The following is a 23,469-nucleotide window of genomic DNA, read 5'->3' on the forward strand; positions in this document are numbered from 1 at the left end:
CGAATCAGAGATAGCAGCACGAAAGGACGAGCATGGAGGACCCGCTGGCCTATTTAAGATCGCAAGTTTGGGAAAACTTTGAGACTGTATTGCAGCCTGCAGCCTTGCCCTCCCGCCTGGTGCCATCCCCGCCTTGAAAACGTCAGTCTTCGGGTCAGTTCCAGTAGTAGGCTACAGACGAGAGAGCGTTTGGATAAGACGAGGACTGTGTGTCAGCGTTGTTCAGCAGTCGTTGCATATGTGAGTGGAAATTGTAACGAATACCTCTAAAAGACGTGTCACTTAGATTTCTGAGGACGAAGGAGAGGCTGGGGGTCGAATTGAAAGTTAGGCAAAAGGTTTAATTGAACAACACGATGAAAAACGACAGTCAAAACACAATCAAACATAAAACATAAAACACTGCCAGCATCAGACTGCAAACATGCTTCCCCTGTCGGGTCACAAGTTAGCAGCCCTGCGACATGACAAACAATACACTGTAAACAGCGGATTACAGAACCTTGTGCCCTTGTCGGGTCCCAGGCTTGTAGTCCTGAGACATTCCCCGGATGACACATTTATTCCCTAAACCTGGGTGGTTCCTTAAATGAAATCTTCCCCTCAGATGTCTCAAAAGAAAGGTGTACGTTCCCAATCAATCCAACTATATGAATACACATTCTTTGTTCTAATCACGTCTGGCCTAGCAGGGGGTGGCTCCCCAAAAGCAGAAACAATAGTTACCTTTCCTGTGGGGACAATGAGTCTTCTTCATATGCTAAATGTCAGACATGACCTGATTAATTCTTTAGAAGCTAGGTTTTGGGTGAGGCAGTCAAATGCTGATTAGTGTGGTGTGATGCAATCGGTTGATTCAGTGCTTCCTCCAGCTACAGTGTTCATTCAACTAAAAGTAAATTTTTATCAGACATCACCGATGGTTTAACTTTTTACAACCTAACAAAATACATCTAACATGATAACGCGTATCCGACGCCATCACCCAGATGTGCCAATCACCGGAACGAGACAAAAATACTGTCCAACTTCTACAAATAATTAAAATGAAATTAAATGGAGAAGAGCTTGGATGTTAAACAAGAGCTTATTCATTATTTTACCTACTGTTAAAAAAAGGAAATACAGGTTAATACACTACTCTTTTTGCACTTGCTCTGTTTACTTTAAGTTTTTATTTTTGTATTCCTCCTGAAAGTGACTTTATTTTGTGGTTGGATTGATAGGCTACATCTGGCTTCAGGGTTGCACTACAAATTCATTGTACTTGAACAGTGCAGTGTTAAACAATTTTAATAAATTGAAATTTGAACCTTATTGAAATTAGTTGTGTAAATTGTTAATAATTGAGCAATGGGAAAATAATCGCTAATCGAAAAATTAATCGTTAGATTAGTCGACTAATGGAAAAAATAATCGCTAGATTAATCGTTTAAAAATAATTGTTTTGGACAGCCCTACTGTTTACATTTGCCTCATTAGACATTAAGGCAAAAACATTAACAAAATATTAGGGGACCCTTCCTAATGTTGGGTTGCACCCAAAAAATTTATTCCAAACTCAGATTGAACACCAATTGAACACAGATGTTCAATTGGACTGAGATCTAATGGCTGAGCAGGCCACTGCATCAAACTGAATTCACTGTAATGTTCATTGAACCATTCCTGGACAGAATTAGCTTGGCAGTACAGATTATAACCATGCTGCCAGGATATCCTGGGGCTTCAGTTTTAGCAAATGGGCACCATTTATTTCCATTGTGTATTCCTCTATGTCACTATTTCCACAACTTCTCATTGTACAAAAGTTCAATAATGAAGATGTGGACCTTTGTAAGCTCATTGGCTCATTGGCTCATTGGTGTTGCTCCACTTGGCTGGACCATCTGAAGGTGTATCTATGTCCCAGTGCCTGAAATATCAAAAATAAACCTGAATAAAATCTTTTCACAGTGGTAAAAAATAACACAAATCCTACAATATTTCACTTTAGCTAGAGTCTTTTATACTGAAAACATGATGCAATATACCACTTCCAAATATGCAGTAATTTTATTTTATTATTATTATTATTTTATTTTATTTAAACATCTTATCTTACTATTCATATCTTGCATAATAAAACAAATGTGATAATTGTCTCTTGAGGCTTGAGTGATAACAGAACAAAATCCTTTTATAAGCTTTTTTTTTCATCATTTTATAGATGGGACGACAGCACTCATTAAACCCAGCTCTGTGGAACTGTTTCTTAGAGCCACAGTGGCTTAGTTTTATCATAGGGCTAGGACGATATGCTTTGTCTGCCAATTCGATTTGTATTGTGATTTTCATTTATTGCGATTTCTAGAAGTATTGTGATTCGATATTATTGAGTATTGCGATTTTCTTTTCCTTCTTGAACAAAAACAAAAGTGGAATAATACACTTCCAGAGACAATACATCATAAGACATTCCTAAAAGCGAATTGTTTTCTAAGAAGAATGCACATACAGTACAGGCCAAAAGTTTGGAGACACCTTCTCATTCAAATGCGTTTCCTTTTATTTTCATGACTACTTACATTGTAGATTCTCATTGAAGGCATCAAAACTATGAATGAACACATATGGAATTATGTACTTAACAAAAAAGTGTGAAATAACTGAAAACATGTCTTATATTTTAGATTCTTCAAAGTAGCCACCCTTTGCTTTTTTATTAATAAGGGAAAAAATTCCACTAATTAACCCTGAAAAAGCACACCTGTGAAGTGAAAACCATTTCAGGTGACTACCTCATGAAGCTCATTGTGGGAACACCAAGGGTTTGTAGAGTTATCAAAAAAAGCAAAGGGTGGCTACTTTTAGGAATCTAAAATATAAGACATGTTTTCAGTTATTTCACACTTTTTTGTTAAGTACATAATTCCATATGTGTTCATTCATAGTTTTGATGCCTTCAGTGAGAATCTACAATGTAAATAGTCATGAAAATAAAGAAACACATTGAATGAGAAGGTGTGTCCAAACTTTTGGCCTGTACTGTACATGTCAGACATTTATTTCATTTGTAAAGAAGTACATAACATGGATTTTCTGCTCTCGGTCAGAAAACGGATATGATATAGTCCCCGTCAGTGGTACCGTATACAGAAAATATTTCGGTGAATTATTGGTAAAAAATATAAATAAAACATATCGATTCTAGGGAAAGGAATCCATTTTAAAAATTGTCGCAAAAAAAAATAACGATACATGAATTTTCTATTTTTTTTCTTCCCACCCCTAGTAAAAAACACCAAGGATTTTTGTTGTTTTTTAGTCGATGGACTGACTGTGTGATCTGAAACCAGGCAGGAAGGAGACCCCTGCTGCGACCCAGACAGGTGTGTCCAGGAAAACATTATGACCTAAAGCAGTTGCAATGTGGTCTGCTTTTACAGGTTGTGCAGAGGGCACAATCAGAGAGCAGCGCCGTGACGTTGGAAGTAATTTTAGCAGATGGGGTTCGCCTGTTCGTCTGTGCACCTGTTCAGTTAAATACATGGTAGACTGCAGCTGCCGTGGTAGATGAGAAAAGAGCCATGCATTTTAGGATCTTTTTTGAAGTAAGCGCTACCCTCTTGCCACACGTTAAATGGCATATTTTTGAAGATTATAATGTTCAGTTTTAAGACACTTTGACAGAGAAGTGTTATTGCTGTTTGAATGTTGAAAGGTACTTTTCAAACACTGATTATAATGATACAACACACACAGAGGCACCTACTCTAGTCCTCCCAGTCCCACTTCATTAGCCTCTCCACTTAATATAGTATCAGCTAATTAATTGAAGAGTTCCAACTTATTGAGGGTGCAATGTTGCTTGCAGTTGTAGCCATTTAACTTTATCAGGAGGTCAGCCACATATAATCAAGCTTTTATTACATCTCAATTCCCGAGACTCTTCAATTTAAGTAGAATGACAAGGAGCAAAGATGAATGACTCGTACACTACAGTACAATTGTTTCGCCCAGACATATAGGGTTTGCTTTGTGGCATTCATGACCATTGTTCAGAACTAACAAATCATTCTTCTTATTACATAAATATGTTCAATCAATGTTGTCAACTGCAAGTTTCTAAGCTCATTTTTAAGGCACAAGTTGTCACTGCAGATGAAATGTGGCACATCCTTTTGTCTGGAAAATGGTGAAGACATGTTTGGTGATGAGGTTTTCAGCACAGCTCAGAAACCCTTGTGGTCAGAAGTGGCAATTAGTTCAGTTTTTGTGTTGATTTTCTACGAAGCCATGAAGGCATTTTGCAGTATCAAGGCTGTAAACAAAATAACTTTTATTTTCTAGTGTTGTATGCTGTTTTTATGCTTCAACATTACCATATTACCATGTCATATTCCGACATTTCATATTCCACTATTATTCTTCATGAGCTTATCGGTATCTTGTCATTCTCTGCTTCAGTCTCTGCTTGAGGTCGGATGTGTTTTGTCTCCTTTTTGTGCTCAGCCACAGTGCCCATGTGGAGCAGCTGCTGACAGCCCTGCATGTCCACATAATGAGCACTTTAATCACCTTATTAGTTACTGGGCCACCCAGAAACACCGCAGAGTGGGGTTAGGATCAATCAACTTCATCAATCAATTTAGGATAGGAAAATACTTTCAGAATTTTATTTAAAAAAAATGTTTGGGAATGTCTGTCTAATGTACCTACTGAGAAATTACTTAAAATGGTACATTAAGTATGTAAAAAATGTTGTTGATATTACAGAAGTTGTTTCTTTGTGTTGTTAAATTGATTGAATATAAAGTTTACTTTGGTGTTCCCTGGAGCCAATATTGTTCACAAAGACACTAAGGTAGTTCTTAGGATTTAGTGGATACACATAAATGACATCAAATGTAAAGTGCAAAAGACAACACTTGAGTGCAGTCTGACAGGAAATCAGGGAATTGTTGTGTTAGTGAACTGTGGATAAGCTCCAGCCTGTCTTCCATATGCTACCTGCCCCCCTGACGGTCCTGTGCTTTCACACCCAGTTTGGGTTCAGGTTTATCACTGCCAAAATCAATAGAGAGGGCTGCCCAAACGCAAGGTAATTATGAGAGTCAGCGGGATTCTGGGATTGCTGACAACACTGTTGTTGTATTGAAGAACTGCTTCCATTCCCACCTCGCACCCCAAGGAAACACGCAATAATTACATTTTTGATAGAAAGTTATCTTGTTCCTCTTTTCCTGCCTTAGTTTAAAGGTGCCCAGTTTTCTTGGAAACATACCAAAGTTATGTTCACATTCAGTGTTAATCACCAAAACACATTGTGTGTATCCTTGAGGTGTAACAAAGTGTTGAGTATAATTTCTTTTTTTTTTAGCTATTTCAAATCCTGTATTATTTACATTCATTTTGCTTGCTAGCAGTCTTCTTCTTCTTCTTGCCTCATTTGTTGGACTTGTCCATCAGCAGAGTAGTGTGAAACTGACTGCAGGATGTCAAATGCACAAAATACATACTCATATTTGCATCCTTGTGCACGATACAAACAAAATGGGAACCCACTCGTAAAAATATAGTTCCATTGTGCTGCTAGTGGTCAAAAACAAAACATTTTTTTTTCTGCAGCTCTGGTTGTTTTTTTTGTGTTCAGTACTGGCCTACTACATAAGGCAGAATTCACACTAACTCCGGTGCTGCGGAAAAAAACCCAGTTTTATTAATTTGAATGGGGGTAGTCCGTTTAGGACTGCCTCTATAGCTGCTGTGGGATGGGGGACAAAAACAAGAAAAAAACAAAACAGAAGCACCTATCCTCAACTGCCCTGGTCCTTGTGGAACAGCTGACAGCTTCCTGAAACAAGCTCCAGCACAAAGCACAGCCCTTCCATCTTTTCTTGTCTAGCTGCTGTGATCTGAAGGTGCCTTTAAGTGCGGTTGGAAATGTCGAGATCATGTAAACAATACAACAAGAACGGAAAAAAATAATTGTGAAATATAAAGGCTACTTGTGCTACATTTGGGGGGTTAAATAGGATTGTTATACATGATGGATTGGTTAAACAGGACTGCGCAAATTGCCACAAGGCCAGATTTGGTCTGAACGCAGCCTGTCTCCATGGCACTCAAATGCAAGCAGTTACATGTACACTTGTTAATTGTACTTGATAATGCTGTAGTGATATGTAATATGGGATTGGCTCTTGTATCAGCCTGATCCCGCTGTCTTTCAACTTAACCATAGTGGAAAAGTTGTTTGTATGGATGAATAATCTTCTTTTTTTTTTACTTTTATTATTTAAAATTATATTTTAGGCTTGCACTGACCCTTTTAAGGACCCTTTTAAACCAGGACAAAACAATTCTCATACACTTTGTAATTGTACTTACCTGCTACCTTCCCTGCACACACGTTTGGAAACTGTGACAGCAGGGAATCAAAAGTGATTCCTCTAACTAAACTAAGGTGTTCTGCTATACATAGCTGTTATATAGAACATGTCATTTTTTATTTTGTATCTCCCTGAATCTTTGAAATGTTTCATCCATCCACAGAGCTGCTAGACCTTTGGCAGAGTTCACTAGAGCTGCAGAGGCAGTTTTACAAAGATTTTAGCTACACCCTAAGTGTCACTCAAGGCTGCAGCTACACTACAGTGAAGAAGCGAGACTTAAGCAAGATTTGTTGTCCTCACGTATATGATGGGTGTTACAAGGACAACATTATTTATAAGTGTTACTTATTCTTTTTCCAAGAGTATTCTCTGCAGTAGGGTGGTGTGTAAATGTTAAATTTAGTCCGGCTGCCTCAGGAGAGGACTGTGAACAGAGTGGGAAGCAGACAGCCACGATGAGAGACAGACAGAGAGGGGGATGAAACTAATCAAATGAGAAATGTGGGGAGGGAGGTAAGAGTCAGAAGAGTCTCAGCATGAGCCACATACAATTGCTCTTGTAATTGCACACTGTCTGATTATCTTGACAATTCTAAATTCCCATGGACTCTTGAAGTAAAATACTGATAATTTGTTTACTCAGCCTCCTCCCGATTTGACTCTCATTTGTTCTGCTGCGTGAAAACAAAGATCCTCTTTCATCTCCAGCTCCACACCACTGACTCAGAGGCTTCAAACAGGCAGAGAGGAGTCGATTGTACTTGACCTGCATGCTTCATTCATTGGAGCTCAACTTTGTTCAGGTATTTCTTGCCCTCCTTGGGGTAACATTATCGAGTGAGTGTAAGAGCAGCTTACCTGGGACCCTACTACTGCTACTGGAAAACCACAACGTACTGTCGGTGATCCATTGTAACACAGAACTTCCTGAGCAGTAAATGAAAAGAATACAGGCTTTGTGTGTTCCTTTCAGTGTGTGTGCGTAAGATAGCTCTGGGCTACCTGAAACATTATACACCCATGAGGGCGTAGACAAGCCAACAGGCCGCCCAATGGCTTGGCTCACATCCCCTTTCTGGGTTTGTTTCAGAGCCTGCAGCCTGGCTTATCGATTGGCTCTACCGCCAACATTTTCTGAAGCTCGGTACTCTTAGTAGAACTGTAACTGTAACCTTAGCAAGCAGCTAAATCTGTTTTCAGAGGTGACGCCGCAGAGCAAAGTCGCTGGAGGATGTTCGTAAGATTCTGGTTTTCCAAAAGGTGTAATACGTTTGGTAAAAGAATGTATTGTTATATATATATATATATATATATATATATATATATATATATGGTGCAATTTCCCCCTTTCTGGTCTACATATCACTGCCCCTGAATTATTTTTATCGCTGGTGGGTTCAAAATGTATCACCCCATATATATATATATTAGTATTTTTAAACAAAAAAAGTGCCATTATGTGAACTGTCTATAGTGCGATAGAACAATACAATCTGAGCGGCAGTTGCTGGTTGTATTTAGCCGCTACAGAGCTCCAGGACGCCGGCTACCAGCAGCAGTTGTTTAGCCGCCAACAGGTGACTGTGAGCCAGGTACAGGCACCGCCAGGTGACGGTCCTTTCAGGGGCCGTGGTAGTGGAGTTAAGCCAGAAAAAATGAGCATCATGGGGCGATGACGGTTAAGTTTAGGCACCAAACCGACTAGTTAAGTTTAGAAAAAAGGTCGTGGTTTGGATTAAGACATTTCCGAGGAACGAACGAGCATTTCCTGGGTGAAAGTATTTTGTTTTAGCCACATATAGTGAACTCCGCTCTCCGGCTTGAAAGCGCTGTGTTTTATGTTGACACCACGTTGTGCTATTTCATCTTGAGATTATTTTCCATTGGATGTTGAAGTGCATACGTGTTTTAGCATATTTGGCCGATTGGCACTATATCCATGGTACTGGAAGGGGGATTTCATTCTTGCATGTTTTGTTTTGTTGTGCGCTTTCTTCATGAATCGCACCCTGTATATAGAGATCTTTTTTGGCTTTTGTTTTCACCTGCATGGATTACTATATGCGTGGAACATACCTGTATAAAAGTGCAATGAATGTTACAAAGTTGTGTAAATGTATGTGACACATTCTGAATCATCGTTTTATTCTGAAAAAAATCAACTCCTGTGAACTCAGGGTAAAAGTATCTGTGAGCTGCTCCGAAATACATTCTATGTTGGATCTTTTTCAGATGATAAAGGGATTTATCATTGAAACACTTATTTGTAGATACTGTTTGTTTATATGGTTTGGTGCAGAGGGGTGTACGTGAACAGGCGACTGGTATTAAAATCCAGTGAATGCCTTTTAAGAGACCACTTTTTTTGTGACTGTGCGCATAATGTGTAGTGATGCCTTGTACTGTCTTGTGCATGAGGATTAGGGAAATGTGATTTCTCAGTAATACATTGGACAAAACTGACCTGTGCTTATTCCTCTGTGGGCTGAGTAAGTGATTTTCTCCATTATGTGGGAGTGTGCTTCAAAATCTGCAGCGTTTGAGAGCTTTTCAGCTGTCTGCCACTAATGTGTCAAATGTACAATGGGATGGTGAGGCTAATTTCTGAAAAGGGTTTTTATGATGTTGGAAGAAGCTGTCGGAGCAAAGCAGATATTTGGACAGACCGATTTGATGTCACCTTTTTAGATGAGGTAATGTCCCTTTTTTTTTTTTTGGAAAACTTTGCTCTCGAGCCGACATCCGGCCACAGCAGTTTTTCCTACTGAAAAAGCATAATCTGTTCTTAACAAGCAGACTCAGTGAGGCAAATTCAAAGCAAAGCAACACCCACGGCTTGGATGGAAAGCTCTCAGATCAAGAGAAAAGAGGGGAGGTGGAGATGAAGATGGAAAGCTAACAAAGGGATGACATCGGCAGAGAGAGAGCAGGAGATAGAGAGAAGGGAGCGTTACTGCTAAATGCACGCATGTGTGGAAGGGGAAGCGAGGGAGAGAGTAAGACGAGGAGGGTAGGGCTGAAAGGGAGAATAGAAGGAGGGCTACTCTCAGTATCATCTGACGGGAGAGAGGCTGATCCCCGACAGCAGGTGTTGGAGCGTAGAGAGACTGAGTCAGACGCACGGAGCTAGGGAGCGATACGTAGAGGAGCACCAAGTTGTTGAGGAGAAGAGACTGAGTTGCAAGTGAGGCACTGCAGACAGGTAAGCATGGGCTGGGATGATGGAGTGCACTGTGCTTGTAGGGAGAGAAACTGTTGAAAGATGGATACATTGAGAGAGCTTACAAGACAGACAGATGCGAGAGACAAACAGACAGACACGATGCATTGTGCATTAGCTGCTGTACTTGATTAGATTAGTTGCTCTCTACTAAGTGGACCTGCAAAGCTTCCGGGTTTTTGTGTGTGTGTGTGTGTCTGTGTGTGTGTGTTTGTGTGTGTGTGGGTAGAAGGAAAGATGCAGCCAAGCAAGACATTACTCTTAAAGCAAAATTATGATCTAAATATTACATTTGTTCAGTATTTATAAATCTAGGAACTAAAGCCCAGAGCACGAATTTAATCCTATAATGGCGTTGAAAGGCAAAACCTGGAGCTGCTCCAGTGAAAATGACTTAGAAAAACAACATTCTCGTCTCCAAGGTTGCGTTGAGCTTTTCACGTTCAGTCAAGCTTCATTTGACTGTTACGTCAACAATTACCAAGAAGAAAATGTGCCAGAATGTAAAGTTTGTGCTTGTGTCCCCAATTCACTCTTGCTGGAGCAACTCCCGATATTTTCTTTTGGTGACATCAAGAGAGGGATCGACTGATTGTGATGACCCTGTATGCTGCTACACTTACAGCTTTACACCCAGCGAATTGGTTGCAAGCTAATCAAGAATCATTTCTTCTTTTCAGCTCAGTTTTTTGAAGAGCAGTCAGAGCCAACAGGCTGTAATCATGTTGACAGATTCAGACAGACAGAAGACGTCAGATTAACCTTGACATCGCTGCTGCCTGACTGGCGGTTTAGCTGGTGGACTGATTGACGAGATGATAAGCATGCTGCACAACAGTAGTTTTCCTATATTATTTTTTTGTTGTTTTGTAAAATCAGAGGGAGTTATTTTGGAAGTAGCTATAAATCCCTGTTTCACTGAAAAAGAGCTAGCAACTGGATCATTACTATTACCCACCAGAAACGTTAAAAGTTTATTTTGCTTCTTGTTGCATACACCGAAATAATGACTTATTTTGGTTATAGTGCAGCTCAGTCTCAGTCAAAAGCGTACAAATAACACGGGTTTCTCACTTTGAGAATACGTGCTATTGTGTACGCCAAAGTCAAAATGTGCGTGCAGTAGATACGTGGAGCGCTCCAATAACAGTAATGGAGACCAGTGCGTTTTATATGCACGCGGCTCCGTTTTTTTTTTTTTGTTAAGCCTTTTTTTTTTTTTTTAAGCCTTCCCCAATATTTCTTCCCTAAACCCAACCGTTTATTAGCGTGTTTTTGTGGTTATGTGCCGTGTTTTTGTCACTTTCTTGTGTTACTAAAGCCTTTCCCTGCATTCTTTTCCTAAACCCAACCATTTTTTTTTTTTTTGCCGTGACGTTGGTCTCGCAATAGTACTTCACGGTCTCGCGATAACACGCAACGCGGCGACGCGAGCCGCGTGCGTATAAAACGCACCGGTCTCCCTTACTGTAATTGGACCGCTCCACGTATGTACTGCACGAAGAATTTGACTTTGGTGTACACATTGCACGAGTGTAAACCCGTGTTATTTGTACGCTTTTGAGTGAGACCAGGTTGCATAGTGGCAAAGTAATGGATAGCACTCCTGATCTCTTTATTAATGCAAGATGCCCCGTGGCCTTCTTGCTGAGGAGGGCTTGTCTGCTAAAGTCCTTTAACGGACAATTACTCTACCATTAATAGACAAGGTTACTCTACCAAAGCAGCACTCAGTCCAATGATATCTGACCCTTCCTGCAGTGCCTGCGCCTATCTTTTGTTTGCCAAAGAAAAAAATGCATCTGTTGAGCTAGCAGACATGCAGTAGTCATTTTCAGCCAGTATTTAGTCTGGGATCAACAATATTTACTATCGTAGATTTCTGCCAGTGAACCTTAGATTAACCTTGTAATTCTTTGTCTTTTTGCTATAAGCTTTAAGCATTATTTGCTTTCTTGACGTATCTTTTTGTAACTGTAATGACTGCAGTTATTCTGGTTAGGGTTTGTGGGGCTTAGCACAACTGCTAAACTGATAATGACAAATTATCTGTACACTTCCTTGAGTGGTGCAACGTCAATGCAATAATTGTCATCAAATATTTTACATTATAATCATCTTACTCATTTATTAAACATTACAATCAACTCGTTATTGGATGGCAGAAACACAGCAACACTTTTTTCTTTTTTAAATAAAACTACTTTTGCTGTGTCCAACAGCATGCTAATAATAACTGGTAATGACTAAGCATGAATTATCACAATATACAGTGAATACCACACGGCACACCATCTGTTGCTGTTTTTTTTGTTTGTTTTTTTGAGTGAACTAATAATAGTAATTGTTTTAGACTTGTCAGCAAAACAAATATGTCACTAATGGTTTGGACTGAAGCTTTGGTCTTAATTTCAAAGGTTACCCCTCTCGAGGAAACACGCATTTTATTGTGTAATTGATAAATTAATCCTTAACATACACAAATAATGGTTCAACTGTTTTGCTGTATCTGACTGACCCTGACTCTCTCTGTGGCTCTCTGTAACTACAGCAACTCAAAACAGACCCATCCTACTCAAATGTATTTTTTAAATTCAGTCTGCGGAGCATTCAGTGTAGTCCAGCTCATTTGTATTAGCAGGTACTCCTCAAGCCTGAGCCATGATCGGACTACAGAAAGATGGAAGTCTTATCAGGGCTCATGACCCAGCAGTCAGTGGAGGGAGCTACTGGCAACACAGAGGAATAATTGGTGTTTTAAGTTTCAGACTGCTTTGTGTCTATTTTAGAAACTTTCTTCTGCCAGAAATTAATATAATAAACCTATTATTCTATAATTAAGAGCATTGTAATCCAGAGTGTGAATGGTTTGAAAGTGAATACCAGTATCTTAAGTTAGCCATTAATACATTTTTACTCTGGGGCTTCATGTTAAAACTGTAGCATGTGCTGTTTTAAAGCTATAGTGCATAGTTTCTGTTGCCCCATGTGGAATTCTAAGTAATAACAACAAAACTGTCGGCGCGTCCACATGATACAAGCCTTACGTGATCGCGCACCAGTGAGCTTATATCTTTCATCAGTGTAATAGACAATGTATCCCTCAGCAAAGGATCAAATGATATTATTGGACACTTAAAATAAACTGGTCAGTCCCCTAAAAACTGCATTTTCCTTTTAAGAGGACTCATGACTTTAGTAATATCTATAATCATTATGCCAACATTCATTCTATACTGTAGGATTCATTCTATTGTAGGTTTTGGGTTTGTTTTTCAAATGGAAAATATTTCAGTGATCCACGGGATATATAATGTTGCTAAGTAACACATTTACACAACGGTACAAGCTTTAACAAGAATTCAACTTGAATATGGAGACAAAATGAGCTTTGTGCACTGTGTCTATACCACAAGAGGTGCTGCAAGATGACCTTTCACCTGGGATCATGTGTGTGCAGCTTGGCAAAAGGCAGTGAACTGATTGTTTAAGCTGGCTAGGTAAATGTTGCTTGGGATGTGCCTCCAGTGTGCCAATCATCCCGCTGACGTGACACAGTGACCCAGCCACCCAGCCACCTGGCTGCTGCTGTGCACGGGCTTGACCTTTGCCAGTCACCACTGGTCCAAAGCTCATTAGGACACACCATTGTTTAATTCATCTTAATAAAAGAGTGCGCTTTTTATATAACTCTAGGTCTCTAGGTCTCCTAGATGAAATGTATGATTTTGCTGTAATATACATAAGATTATTAACACAAAAGGGCTTTCTGATTACAGACATTTTGGTTTCTCTATTGCATAGTTGTATTATTTAAGGACAATTCCGGCGCAAAATGAATCTAGGGGTTAATAACAGATGTGTACCCACTTGATCGTTCTCTGGGATATGTTTTCATGCTAATCAAATGTGTTCGTAGCTTGAAAGAAGCTAGCGCGGACCGCTGATTAGCTTACAACACTAGTATTCAGGGAACAGGGAAAGTAAAAACAGATCGCTATTTTGTACCACTAAAAAGGCTCAAATTATCACCAAACTTCAACGGTAGCATAATGAGGGTCCCTACATGTTAACCGAAGCATTGAGAACTTTGTAAGTGTACAGACAGTTTATTGAAAAGAAATTATAGAGACACTCGAGTTCATGTTTACATGCGGCCGCCATCTTGAAAACCAGTCATGACTTACAGCTGGTGATGCAAACTAAAATCAAAAGCAATTTGCTCAATATATCTGAAATAATTGCACCGATGTAAAACATAACTTGTCTAGTGTAGCTACTTACTCAGTGGATAACTCTCCATCTGGTCCCTCCGGTCTGGGTCGCTGTCTCCAATTTATTTTCGGGACATGGAAAAAAGTTTCAGGTACAGCCCTGTTTATCAGAGAGGGGAAATCTTCTTTAAAAACACTGCGTCTCTTGGGTGTCGCGACCCAGCAGGTCTCACCCAACACAGACACTCCTGTTCGGTGGCCATAGCTTCACAATGTCCACAGGTACACCACCAGTTTCCCGAAGTATGAGGCTGTGATGGGCATTGACTACTGGTAGAAATCTCTCTCGTAGCCCTTTCACGGAGCTCCCGCAGCTCTTCGTTCAATAAACTGTCTGTACACACCAATGTTCTTAATGCTTCGGTTAACATTTAGGGACCCTCATTATGCTACCGTTGAAGTTTGGTGATATTTTGAGCCTTTTTAGTGGAATAGCGATTTGTTTTTACTTTCCCTGTGCCCCGAATACTAGCGTTGTAAGCTAATCAGCAGTCCGCACTAGCTTCTTTCCAGACGTGTATAAAGTACTAGAGACCCATACTTGAGTAAAAGTACAAGTGCTCTATCAAAAAAGTGACTTGAGTAGAAGTAGAAGTGCTCTTTAAGCACAACACTTAAGTAGAAGTACTAAAGTATTCAACATTTTTTGTACTTAAGTATTGCAAGTAGTTTATTTTAAAATCTACTAAAGTACTGAAAGTTATTAAAGAAAGCAGTCAAAAGTTTGAATATCATATTGTTTATATTATTTCAAATGTTTAACCTAAGGCTAGCCAAAGGAATTAACAAATATTAAATATATTATATTATAAATAACAAATATTAACAAATACTGAAATAAAATGTACAATTATCACACTGTGCAAGTAAAATGAACATCCTCTCCAGCACGATTAAAGCCCCAAAAAACGTATCACACACTAGCTAGTAACATCTGTGATGTAGCTACAGGAAAGTTAGCAAGCTAGCAACATACAGATAAACTAGCAGCTTCACATCACAGGGTCAAACGGTTAACATTCTGTACTCATTGCAGAATGAAACAACTCAGGAATAGCTTAATCTGCTGCAACAATAGCTAAATAGAAAGAGTACAAACTTAAATCCTCTCTGACTTCTGAACAGGCAACCGTAATGAAAAGAAACACGGCGTGATCTCGGGGATTTCTTACGTAAATTACAATTAGCGTACGTAACTAACGTACACACACTGTAACCTACACCGTCTCCGTAGCATGAGGAATTCACAACAGTAACGAGTAACTATTAGCATGAAAACATTTCCCAGAGAGCGATCTAGTGGGTACACATCTGTTATTAACCCCTAGGTTCGTTTTGCGCCAGAATTGTCCTTTAATGTAAGTCAGTTTTATTTATAAAGCACCAAATCCCAACAGGAGTTATCTCATGACACTTTTCATATAGAGCAGGTCTAGACCATACTCTTTAATTTACATAGACCTACCATATTTTTCGGACTATAAGTCGCTCCGGAGTATAAGTCGCATCAGTCAAAAAATGCGTCATGAAGAGGAAAAAAACAAAAATAAGTCGCACCGGACTATAAGTCACATTTATTTAGAATATAAATACAACAGTTATTCAACTATACAATAGCACACAGAACAACAGGCTGAATACGGTAGGTGTCCGGTATGTTAACGTAACACATTAACAGTTATTGAACTATACAATAGCACCCAGAACAACTAGCTACCAGGGCGTGGAGCATGGATGTATTAAAAGGCGTGGAGACGTAACTGCACCATGAACGAGCCCCTCCCGACTCATTCCTCCAGCTCTGGCCATCTCGGTTTCAGCCCGCGATTAGCCGACTAGCTTTCTTTGATTTCTTCATTGCAGTAAGAGTCACCTTTTCACCAGTCCCTCACAAGTTTCTCCCTCATTTCAAACTCTCTTTCTGCTACTCGATTACCGTTTACGGCTGCATATTTTACTACCTGCAGTTTGTTATCTCTTTTCTTTCTCAGTTGTCTTTAGGAGCAGCGTTCTAGTTGTCACAAGCCTAAAGCGCCCTCTCGCGGCTGTAGACGGTAATGTTTTCAGTATAAATTAACATTTGAAAACATGTTAAATTATATATATTTTGATATATAAGTCGCACCTGACTATAAGTCGCAGGACCAGCCAAAGTAGGAAAAAAAGTGCGACTTATAGTCCGGAAAATACGGTAGTCTTGCTTTGCCAGACCCTCCTCCAAACCATGCTAAAGGAGGTCTGGCTACTCCACATAGTATTCGGGGAAGGGAGAAAAACGTGCTCTGGTTTATTGGCATTTCTTTAAACCAATCAGAATCATCAAACCAGAATGCTAAACTCCGCACAGAACCACTGCAAAATAGTCGTGTGAGAGAAAACTCAGATTGGACTGAGCTAGCTGTCTCAATTTACCCTGCAGAGATTGTAGGAGCAGTTAACCATAGTCCTCATAAATCCATCAAATTTAAAATTGCAACACAAAGAAAGCAGAAAGAAACAGAAAATACATTCATCCGGCGGAATTTCCTGTAGCACCGGAGCAATCCCAGATGTGGAACGTGAAGGATATAGACTAACAGAGAACCAACCAAGTGGCAACCTCCGGTTCTGAAAATTGAAGCCAACATGGAACTGCTAAAAACTGCAGTTCATTGAGTGGCCACTTGAGGCTGGCTCCAAAAGCAAGTAAATCCCCATAGGCCCCCCATGTTAAAATGCCCAAGAAGCAGAATTAAACATGTTCCAGCTGGGTACAAAAAACCTGGTCTTTAAAGCTAAGTTCACCTTTCATGACAACTGTACAGGGGAGAATTTTTTGATAACTCACCTGTTTAGATTGTATTAAGGCTTATAGTTATGCATAATTAAGGGTGTTCAGCTTTGAGTGACAGGTAGGCTGCCATCACAGTAGGCGAGCATAGACTGTAGGTGTCATTCGGCCCGCCTTAGCTCCATCCATGTTCCACCTCTACATCTGGATGCACCGGGAGCCGCCCACTTAGTGCTATATTTCGGCTCTTCAGAAACCTATGGGTGACGTCACAGAGACTACGTCCATGTTGTATACAGTCTATGGACCCAACATTCCCCCATTTGCAAACCACATGGGTGTGCAAGGAAAAAAAAACTCAAACAGAACCAGGCTCTAGGTGGGCTGCCATCTGCCTTGACCATAAATTATAACATTGAAATTAATAATGGCCAGTTTCCAATTAGGACGCCCTCTGGCCCCAGTGCAATGGAAACAAATGATTCCAAAATGACAGAAAAACCAAAAGTTTTATGGATATGTAATCACAAGGGACTGTTTAAAATGTTCACTGATGGAGTAGGTATATACAACAGGATTTGTGCCAGGGTTCTGTTGAACAGGATTGATGAACCAACATAATCTTTAAAGAATTACAGATTTCCACGAAAAAAAACAATAAGGCTGTACAGTACAGTTCATATTTTCTCTTTGCATGCTAATAATTTATTTACTGCAGTAGTGCACCTCAATGCCTTCACAGCGGATGGTGAATTACTCAATAATGCTCTCTATTTTGCAACTTTCCTAAATCCATATCATGCAGTGTCATATATCAGGATGGTGGTATTTGATAAGGTGTGCTCACTGTGATTGTCAGAATATGCCAGCCTGAAATCTCTTCCTGAGTCAAACTTAGCATTTACCCTTTCACCAGATATATTATCTGCCTTGTAAATGAATGCAGTGACACACACACAAACACACACACACACACACACACACACACACACACACACACACACACACACACACACACACACACACACACACACACTGACTACAAAAAGATTTTCATTACGAGGGCCACCAAGTGTGCGATCGGTAGTTAAAGTGACAGGCTGTCTTGTGGCATCTTTCTGTCTGTGGAGTTTTCCTAAATCAATGATTGATTTGCTCTTTTGTGCTTTGCCTTTCTTATTTGGATATGTGGTAGTCCCACATAGGAGGTTGAAGCAACGGGCAGGTGACTTACACCTACTGTACAAAGGGTAAAACATGATGAAAGAAACATGAATTTAAAAGAATAGCCCTTATATGTGCAGACATCAGAGGCAACACAGAACAGTGTTGCTGCTATTTTACAAATAGATTGCTTAACCTGAAGTCCAGGTCAGCAGTCTGTTGTCATAAGTGCAGCTCTGTTTACTCAGAGATTCTCCCCAGTTGTTAAAGGCGCAGCATTTTCAGATATGGGGGAGCGGGGAAATCTATAATGGACTGTCTGCAGAAGAAAGAACACTGTAAATGCTCTTATTTCAACACATCACAAACCGATGTGGTGTGTGCTAAGATGGCAGAATAGGGCGACATACTGTGGGTGTGTGAGTCTCCACCAATTCTGACTCCATTATCACCGAGAAATCAGATTGTGCTATTGTTCTGAGTCTTGTGCTCCTAAGCAATGTTTAGAAATGCCCTCTGCTGCAGGTTTGTTAACCGGCTGCATGCACAGACGGGTTGCCAGTTCTAGCAACTAACTTGTTGTGCGAGACAAAGTGTGAAGTAATATGCTGTGACCGGAATCCTGGCCAGGCTGTAAATTCACTCCAATCACACAGAGAAGGATGGGGCCGAGGGGTAACAGAGAGAGATAGGTGAGGGCAGCTGGTGAAGAGATTAAGGTGAGGGTCCTTTCTTTTTCTGCTTTGTGTCAATTTTTCACTTTCCGTCTGTGCAGTTCTCCTGAAATCTAATGTTTCACAATCTTGCCTTTAATCTCACTCCTCTCATCGCCTTCAACCTAGCTGGTGTGCGGGCAAAGGCTTCAGGCAAGCTATACACAAACCTAAAGGGCAGGACGTTTTTGTATTACATTTGGAGTAAAGAAATACCCTCAGCACAGTGGGGTAATAATTGCAACGTTTCTATTGTAGTAAGAGTTGAATGATCCTCTACGATGAGTCAAATGTGTCACTGTTACATACATTTTCCTGTGGTCTTATTGCTTAAGTGTGAAACTGAGATCAAGCTGGTCATAACCTCTCTCTCGCTCTCTCTCCCCCTCTGACTCACAGGAAACAAGATGGAAGGATTCCTCGTATATCTGATGAAGTAGAGCCCTCACTAGCACACTCCCACCCTCCATTTCCTCTACCCTCACTTACAAAGGTAACACAAGACTTCGACCTGTTCTCTTCTCTATTCAGGTTTGCATTCGGTATACAGCTGCTGGAATCACATACTGAGACAGTGCCAAGATATTGATCTGATAAATGTCAAACTGAGAATTCTAACATGCCTAAAAAATAAAAGATCATCAGAATGCTTTACAGCTGACATTTTGTCACCCCAGTAAAAAAACACAGGTGTGATTACAGTATGTCTCAGGCGCCCATATGAACATTGAAACAGGTTTTGAGTTGCTTAATGTAATCATTCCTCATGTTACAGTTATACTGGCCTTTAAGAGATCTCTTTCTAATTCACTTCCACTGTAAATTTTGGGTGACAAAATCCACGGTCCTCATTTTGTGCAAAACTGAAGTTAATATGAGGCTTCAGCAGTCTGAAGCAGGTATAGCAATGATTACAGCAAGCAAAGTCATTAGCATGGCTTACTTACTGGTACACTTGAATGGAATAGAGCCAGTATTAATGCTATTAGATGCAACACCTGTGCATTTCCTGTTATGGCAAGTCAAATTGCTTGATGTGAAAAAGTTAAGGATATTATATTTGTCTAATGGAGGATAATGGAGGAAGTTTGGTGATGTTTTAAACTTTTTTATGGTTAACAAATCCCATGAAAAGACCAAAACCAAAAATGAAGTTATCTTACTAACAAATGCTACCTGTGTAGCCAAATCCTGAACTAGAAGATATGAAATCCACAGCAAACAAAGCATTATTTATTTACATTTATCAATCATTCCCAATAATCTGCTTATAAAGCTGTTTACACTGGTTTGTATTTCTCTCTCTCTCTCTCGTTGTCTTCGAGGGGGCGTCGCAAACACCAACCTGATTATTCTTGGGTGTTGCGACTTGTAAAGGTTGAGAACCACTGCACCAGCACATCAAAAGTTGTGGCTAAATGTGGAACCCAAGAAATGGTCTATTTGCTTGAGTTTGAGTAATGTTGTGTGCCACAGACAGGGTACCTTTTAGGTTGTTTCAAAAGAAGAACACATTGTCTGTTTTGGTCATTTCATTGGATTTGTTGACAGTAAGAAAAAAATATAGAATAATGGGTTACACTTTACTTGAAGGCAGGGCTTAATTTGAGCCGGAACACATTTTAGGTTTTTTGTCAGAGAAGCTACGTAGGCAGTGTAATTCTTTTTTTGTTCCGTTACCTCTAACCCCCGTTTTGAGTCGCCGGATCCACCCCTGCACTCCGGGACCTCCCACTTTACAAATTAAGCATTGCTTGAAGGTATTTACATAAGAGTGACATGACACTGTCATGAACGTGTCATAAACATTATAAGTCATAAACTTTATGACATAACTCTTCTGTCATTAAGCGTCATTCGGTTTTTGTCATGACAAGTTAGAGTTAGGGTTAGGGTTCATGTGTCATGACAGTGTCATGTCACTCTTACGTAGATACCTTCAAGTAAATTGTTACCGAATAATGTAACCGTTTAAAGCAATGTCAGATTCAATATTTGGCATCAGTGATAGCATGAGCCCAGTACACAGAGTTACTGTTGGCAATGGAATAGTGTTACCAGTCCATCCCTACTTTTAATGCATCTTTCTTTTTCGCTCATCGCATCCTTTAGCTGTTACACCAGGTGAAAGGTGGCTCTGATGCCCCCCACCCCTGGTAGCTGTTGGCAGGTTGTTGTGGTGCCTGACAGCAGAGTCTGCGCCCTTTGTCACATGTCTCTGGGACAAAAATAGATCTGCAGCAGTTGTTCCTCTCCTCATACCATAGGAGGCATATTGGTAGTATTTTTGTCACACATGCAGTGGAAATGCAATTTGCAAGGGATTCATATTATGTAGTTATATATGGAGCTGCAAAAATAGACTTGCAGGGAGACATTTGTTTTTGTTTTGTCTCCATGTCTTCATGTGAGATATGTTCTCATTTATTTATATATTTCATATTTTGTCAAACTGTAGACCTAAATATTTAACAATGTTAAAATGGATTGTGTGTGTCTATGGTGACAGGAAGTTGTAATCTCTACAGTGCATATATGACGTTATAGGTTGCACACAATAGGGTTGTTAAAGCCAAGAGCTTAAACAAGACTGGGAAACTTCATAGTCATTTTTGTTGCCAGTGGTTTAGTTAAAAGCTCTTTAAATAAATCAGCCTAGTGTTTCTGAATAGAACAGAGCTGACGTAAGGAATAGAGACAAATTCACATAATAGAACTTGGATCAGAGATATGCAGAGAATACTTCAGATGATTATATTAAATGTGACACACTGAAAGGTGCTTTGATGGTGTTTTCGTGAGACGCATAATACACTAATGTTGGCCTGTAAGTGACAGTGGAACCTTAGCTCATAGACGTATAGTTACAGAGATGCTATCTGTGTCTTTTAGAAAAAGGTTTGCTCTGCATTTCTGCGAGTCAGACACCTCTCTTCAGCGTGTTGTAATGATCTGATCAGAGCTGATGGCCTGAAGGTTTTAGGTTGTGATCTCCAAGTGTGATTACAATACAGGAGTTCCTTTTCAAAGAAAGTGGCTTATTCATCCACTCGTGCTCATGGTGATGTGTACATGTTCTTTATGAGTGATCATCACAAATATTCTCACATTCAGTTTGTCCTAAAGGAGAACTTAAAGGGGAATACTGCATATGTGAAACAAGTAGAATAAAGCCCTTTGGCTCCAGAGGGACCTACGCAAAGTCTGATGAATTGCCTCAAGTGATTTCACTTGGCTAAACACTACACGGTCTAAAAATGACAGAAGTGAAGAAGAAGTTTCCCAGGCCTATGTAGCCCACTTCTCATCTCTGCTTGAGGCTAGCGGCTCAAGGCTACATTAGCCACTACTAGCATAGCACACCTGAATATCCTAATTAAGTGTTGGCGGTCAAGTTGCATTGTGGGTAATGTAAGCAATTGGAATAAGAAAGGCGATATCTGTGGTTCTGCTCCATCGATTTCCATCCTTTCCTCAAAATGCAAGAGATGTTCTATGTTATAGGGAGAGTTACAGTGCCAACTGATTGTTCACTGCTTTTGCCAGAGAGAAGACAATAGGAGATCTGCTTCAGCATACAGACAACTCAGCAGCAGTTCTGTAGACCTTAACCTGATGGGCTGAAGGGGGGGGGCCATCTGTGTGAACTCCCTTTGTGTCCACCAGGCCCCGTTGGCCACAGCAAGGTCAGGCTAGTCTCTGGAGCCAGACCTGATGAATGGACCCCAATGGATTTTCTCTGGCTGAAATGATAGACTTCTGTGCCCATTGGTTGACTCTCTTTGAAGTTCAGTGTTCCATTTTACCATATTGCCTTTGAGGATGCGGCTAACCCAGAGAGCATTGAGGGATAGGGAGTGTTGGCTTTGGATGCAAAGCATTGACAATTTGTCTGTGGAAATTCAAATGGGGCTCTGGTTGTGAGGAGTTAATGAAGTACTGGAGTCTAAGCTTTACTCCTCAGCTTGCAGACGAAGTAGAAAGGTCTGGACTGTATGGTTCATGTATTTAACACCCCATCCTATATATTCACTCACATACTGGATTTTTGACTCACTCTGCCATTCAGCTCAGTCAGTCAGTCGATCAATGAATCAGTTGATCAGTTGATCAGTCAGATAATTTTAACTCTCACTCCTGCACTCACATCTTTCTTTCTTTAACACACACACACACACACACACACACACACACACACACACATATATATATATATATATATATATACACACAAAATACAATTGCTGGTAATTTGAACAGTGATGGTTCATTGCAGCAGCTCCATATTGTCTCTGAGGGCAGAAGCCAAAATGTGAGCAGCTTAAAAAAACTGAAGCAAGTCTGAAAGTCCAGCGATGACACTTGTGAGTCAAACTTGTGAATCTTTTCACTTGTGTAGTGCTGATCTTGGTCTTCTACTGCACATATTGTTCCGTTAGATCAAACACCACATACTGTACTGTAGTCACCAGGAGGACTGTGCAACTGTGTGTGTTGACTTTCCGAACAGCTTGAACTGAAATGTCGCACACACCAACGCAGCTTGGCAATCAGTATGCTTCATGACTGAAACAATGTCAGTGCTCATAGTGTGATTCTGAATAGCAATTACGATCTCCTTCACATTTGCTATCAAGTAACAATTATACATGATTATCAGGCTAGTATGTAATTAGTATTCAGCTTTCTTCTGTAAATGTTCTCAAATCCCAGTTTGGCATTCAGCTAAAGCCGATCTAGGCCTGAGTAAACAGATCAGCAGTAATGAAATGTAACCTCAGGATGAGACCATACTAGTTTACCCCTTCTGATGCACTATCACTCAACTGCACCATATTACATTACTACCCGCACTCATATATAATCTTGCACACAGGCCACACACACGAGGCCACCGGCAACTACAAAGAATTCCCCTTAGCTGCTTAGCTAACTCGAGCCGAGTGCCCTT

General features: G+C 40.1%; 1 protein-coding gene across 5 annotated transcripts in view; it reads left to right on the forward strand.

Moving 5' to 3' along the window:
* The window catches only part of si:dkey-166d12.2 (rap1 GTPase-activating protein 1), a 116,878-nt gene that overhangs the window by 60,818 nt on the left and 32,591 nt on the right, over positions 1–23,469 (forward strand). Inside the window, exons 1-2 of one of the 5 annotated variants that reach the window (XM_039797542.1) lie at positions 7,127–7,180; positions 18,918–19,011. The exons of 1 other annotated variant lie outside the window; for it this stretch is intronic. The gene's annotated coding sequence lies outside the window, so the exon portion shown is untranslated. Of the gene's footprint in view, positions 1–7,126; positions 7,181–9,374; positions 9,580–18,917; positions 19,012–23,469 lie in introns of those variants that run through there. 3 more of the 5 variants (XM_039797541.1, XM_039797546.1, XM_039797545.1) reach the window with 3 other exon arrangements.

This window comes from Perca fluviatilis, chromosome 4 (assembly GCF_010015445.1).
Source record: "Perca fluviatilis chromosome 4, GENO_Pfluv_1.0, whole genome shotgun sequence".
Taxonomy (NCBI): Eukaryota; Metazoa; Chordata; class Actinopteri; order Perciformes; family Percidae; genus Perca; species Perca fluviatilis.